Source organism: Arachis ipaensis, chromosome B04 (genome assembly GCF_000816755.2).
Source record: "Arachis ipaensis cultivar K30076 chromosome B04, Araip1.1, whole genome shotgun sequence".
NCBI classification, from domain to species: domain Eukaryota; kingdom Viridiplantae; phylum Streptophyta; class Magnoliopsida; order Fabales; family Fabaceae; genus Arachis; species Arachis ipaensis.
In genome coordinates, this window is record NC_029788.2 from 29,715,094 (window position 1) to 29,720,754 (window position 5,661).

Consider the following 5,661-nt stretch of genomic DNA (forward strand, 5'->3'; position numbering starts at 1 on the left):
CAGCTCAGGTAAGTAGGTAAGTTCATCAGACTAAAATCAATCTTTACTTATCATCCGTATATTCTTACTCTTATAATACGTTATACATGATCACGCAGTTATCCAGCCGAAGAAGCGCTGCTGCGCTGATGATGATGGCACGGACAGCATCGTATGTTCCTAAAACAGATTCAATGCCATCATTCAGCCTGGGCTTCACTGATTCAAGCCAAGAAGAAGCAGCAACGCAGGAGGGAGCGTCAACGCAGGAGGCAGACAGGGCAAAAACTCCAGAAACTGCAAATTTGCTAGAACAATTAGAGGATTTGGTACAAAAAATAGCAAGCAGTGCGGTGAAAGAAGAAAGTAAAAGTGCACAAATTCAAAAGGAGACTGGCGGAGAAAGTTCTGGGATGTTTGAAACTCCTGCGGGAATAAATCAGATACGGGTGATATGAAAGAGAAGTGCTACATCTGGGCGACGCGAGTGAAGACATACGCAGATGGCAGTACTAACGAGTTTGACAACCTGTGCACTCTGATTGCCCAAGACAAATACATTTTGAATAGAATGCACCTTGCATCGCTCCAGGCAGGAAGTTATATAGAATCTGAGGTAATATTAGAATAACATTAATATTTTAACACCAAAGTTAACTGCAATGTTTATTAATGTAAATTGATTTCGGCATATATTTCTAGATTGTATCTACCATGTGCCTCATCCTCAACCAGAAAAATGATAAAAGGTTTCAAGAACTAGTATACTGTCTCCCCCTGATATTGTGGTAAGTGTTACTTCTATGAATTTTGACTGTATTTTCTGTATTCCTTAGGGTGTATATTCTCTGATCAACGGGTCTGTTTTTGTATTCATTTGGGTGTATTTTTTACGTTCAATTGGGTGTAAGTTGTGTAGTCATTTGGGTTTATTTAAAGTATTCACTTGGGTGTATTTTCAGTATTTCATTTGTTGTTTCACAATTGTTGCAGAGCATGGCCGTTTCGAAGCACCCAAACGGGGAATTCATATCACCTAAAACCAATAAAGAATTCAAGGTGGAAGACTACCCAATGTTTATTCCCTTCATAGATGGAAAAAAATTAGCTTTGCATCGATATGTGAGTTTTTATTTGTAAAATTTGTTAGTACCGTTCTTTACTTATATGCCAAATAAAATAACACACTGTTGAAATGTGGCAATCCTTCAGATTTTTGCGCCTGTTTGCTACTTAGGCCATTGGTGGTTATGGGTGATTGATACAACAAAAGGGAGATTTTATATACTTGACCCGCTACACAAGAAAGCTCCAAGCGATGGGAGAAAGTAGCTTAATAAATTCACTGTAAGTTGGCTCTATGTTCTTTATTTTAATAGATAAGTGTATTTCAATTCAATATAAGGTGTATGTATGTTTTGCTTTGGGTGTAAGTATGTTCTCTTTTGGGTGTATTTCATTCAGGTGTATTACTGATTTGTTTTGTTTTTTAAGGGATATGTAATTTCAAGAATTAGAGCATATGCCGGCGGGGCACCTCTGAAGAAAAAGGAGAATGAGTTGGAAATTAAAGCAACATACGTTAAAATCTCAGGCCAAAAATTAAGGTATAAATTTGTGACTCTGAACATTAAACTTTCCTAAATGAGATTTGTAATTTATTTTCTTCGTTTTCAGCTATGACTGTGCTATTTACGTTATGAAGTGGCCTGAGTTAATTGAGCCCGAAAACATTAAAAGGGCGAAGTATGAATGGGATAATTGGCCACAGGTAACTGTCTTTAAAACTATATAACTCTGTATTAATTTACTGGAATTAATATTGTTGTTTAAACAGAATATACTTTTTAATTGTAGGAGGAGGTGGACCACTATAGAGTAGAATATGCTTCGCGGATACTATTCAGTGAAATGAATAAAGAGAGAGATCAAGCAATTAGAGCGAGTAATGCAATAAGACTGTCCAAGCCATCCTCAGTATTATTGAGTCCATTTTGTCAGATAAATTCTACCGATATAGAAACTGAGTAATCTAACTGCTAGCTAGTTTGTAAATTGAACAAATGCTGTAAAAATTTGCCATTTATAAACAACTTCTGTTCAATAAAATTTTTTTCCATAGTTAAACTGTCTGTGCTGTATTCAAAAGCTCTATATTACAGGTGGTAAAATATGAAGGAAAACATCAAGGCAGATCGAAACACAAATTATAAACTTTTACACCGAACGGAAGTTTAATATACACCCAAGATTGCTTAAATATACACCCAAACTGTCTGTGCTGTTAAACTGTCTGTGTTGTATTCAAAATGTATGAATTACAGGTACTATAATATGAAGATAAATATCAAATCAAATATACATGCATAACCTGCGATTTTTTACACCCAAAGAAAGTTGAATATACACCCTGAGATCTATCCCCCCTGATGCTTTGAGCCTAAAACCCTGAACCCTAAACACTTAAAACATAAACCCTTACCCCTAACCTGTAAACCCTAAAACCCTGAACCCTAATATTATATATATGTATCTATATGTAGAATGTGAATCACAAGAAAATTCAGAAAAATACACCCAAAAGAACAGTGCTTTTACACCCATATTCTGTAACTATACACCCAAAGAGTTATCCCCTGCTCCTGGTATCCTGAACTGATAATTCATAACATGTCCTTGATATTGGCTGGAATTTGAATGCACCACTGATGCGGCATCAAACAAGTTTATCTGAATATAAGAAACTCACATATTAGCTAAACTATTAACGAGAAAAATAAACTCAATCACCACAAATTTAAAGAACATTACTTTTACCTCGCTTAAAACTTTCGTTTTCTTCTTCTTTATGGCATTTGCAATCTGTTTCTCCAACTTTGAACCTAGCCTATTTTTTGGACGTCCTCTTGTTCGAATCCTTGGCGGGCTTTGAAGCTCGTTAACGGATTCCAAGTTGGCGTCTTCGTGGGATAAAGAAGATGTCCCATTTCTTTTGGCTTTTAATGATTCCATCTCAGCCATGACGTTATCGTATGCACGGTGCAGAATTGCAGTCAGCTCCTCCGATTCGGATGTAAATTCGCAAATATTTTGCGAACGAAAAACCAATTGGTCAAACCTCTTGCTTCTTGGCTCCAACAGTGGCTCGTCGTGGCTGCTCTTGATGTGTGTGTGTCACCTCTTTACCTTCTTGCTTCATCGTTCCAGTATATATCTCGGTGACACTTGGCTTACTTGTTCAAAGCTTAACACGCTTAGTGCGTGACAACACAGTATACCTCTTGACTCGAATAATAAGCATTGGTATTTTACCTCGGCTGCAACTGAGCCGTAAGTAACCACAAACTTGTTGAATATTGAGCTGGAAACTTGTTCTCCGACTTCGTATACTGAATAGCCTAGAGCAGAATTCGTTAATCTGGTGATGCAATTCACCTTTCCTCTGAATTGCACTTGGACTTCCCTAAACTTTTGATGAGTGTACACATCTTGAAACTGAGCTTCAATGGAGGATTTGGTTGCACACGGTATGACCGCATGAAAATCTGCAGCATCTGATTCTCTCTCTGCTTGCTCCCGGCTTCCGAGGCAATTATCGTATTGTTTGACGAACTGAATAAGCGAGCTGTTCCAGGTGATAAACTTGTTAAAAAAGGAATGCATGCTCTCGCTCCTTTGTGTGCTTCTCATCCCTGCCTAGAAGTGGTGATCCAGATAGATAGGAACCCATATATGACGGTCTTCATACAGATCTGCGGAATACACCCAAACACAGACTATAAATACACCCGAAAAAATATGCAATTTACACCTCTGCTGCAGATTTTTAACAAACATTACGTGAAAGGCACTTGTTATCCACAAGACCAAAATTCAGCAGAAAATCATTCCAATTCCTATCGAATGAGTCTTTGCTATGAGAGTTTCAAACAACTTGGCTCATTTCTTGTTCAATATCTGCATGTCCCTTGTACCCGTTTAATTTACTTGGTATCTTCTTCATGATGTGCCAAATACACCAACGGTGAATTGTTGTTGGCATACAGACCTCTAAAGCCCTTTTCATTGATGCGCATTGATAAGTGAGAAACCCTTTCGGAGCGTTTCCTCCCATGCAACGAAGCCAACATTCAAATAACCATTTGAATGATTCAATTTCTTCGTTTTTCATCAAAGAGCATTCGAGAAGTGTTGACTGACCGTGGTGATTCACCCCGACAAAAGAACCACAAACCAAATTATACCTGAAACAAATTACCATAGTGCAGAATGGAAAATAATTAGGTACACCCAACAAATGCTTTGTATACACCCAAAAACACCCAATATACACATCTGCTGCGGTTTCATAAAAATACATTAATTTAGCATCATAAACAGGGACAGTTTGTTACCTGTTTGTATTGTAGGTGGTGTCAAATGAAATAACATCTTCGAAATACTCAAAGGCAGCTCTACTTCTTGCATCGGCCCAAAAAGCTAGCTTAATCGATTGATCCTCCTCGAGTTCGAGCTCAAAAAAGAAATTCTGATTCTTCTCTTTCATTCTTAACAAATATTTCTCGAATTCCTTTGCATCTTCTTGTTCGAAAACATTCCGCACTTTTGATCCTTCTTGAGTTCGAGCTCAAAAAAGAAATTTTGATTCTTCTCTTTCATTCTTAACAAATATTTTCCGAATTCCTTTGCATCTTCTTGTTCCAAAACATTCCGCACTTCTCTGGTAATGTAATTCCCTCACATCCTTTTCGATAAAATTTAACTCGCGGTGACCCCCGGCAGCCGCAACAAATGATTGGTAGGTTTTGCTTGGTCTGATACCAGCCTCCTCGTTATTCTCTATTGTACGACGAATGGACATGCTTAGTTCCCTGTGCTGTTTGAGCATCTCTGCTTTACTTGGACAGTAGGGGTGTGAATGATCCAGCACAACCTTTGAAATGATTCAAGCACCGACATCCTTCAATGTGTGTATATAAATTCTTGCAGGACAGTTTAAACCGGCTGTCGGATTAGTCTTCTCGGTCGGAGATATTTTAGATTTCCATTTTCCCTCTCTGCTACATGTAATCAATTAATTCTTAATCTCGTTTCCCTTCCTATTTGTGCTCCGAACTCTTGTAGAAAAACCTGCAGCCTTGGCGTAGTTCCTGTAAAATTTTCCAGCATCTTCAAGGGTGGTAAAGGTCATTCCAACCTTCGGAACAAACTGGTCATCAACAACAGAGAGAGGCTGCAGAATACACCATATCAAAAACTAAAAATACACCCAATCATGTCTGATATAATACACCCGAACCGCAACAACTCAACTAAAATGACAATAAAAGCCATAAACTGTAAATACACAGGTTGCAGAATACACCATATAAAAAACTAAAAACACATCCAATCATGTCTGATATAATACACCCGAACAACAACAACTCAACTAACATAACACAAAAAGCCATAAACTGTAAATACACCCACACTTCTCGCAAAAATACACCCAAAAAAGTTCTGATCTACACCCAAGCGTCTGCTATAAATTCCAGATAATTAATCAAAACTAATACATTACATTCAATCGACAGATTCATGTTAACGTGTTAGTTTCACAGTCAATGTTCACGAATTATTCAGCTACACAATGCTATTCAAATGACTGCAACCAAATTCAAAGTAATCGTATGTAAATCA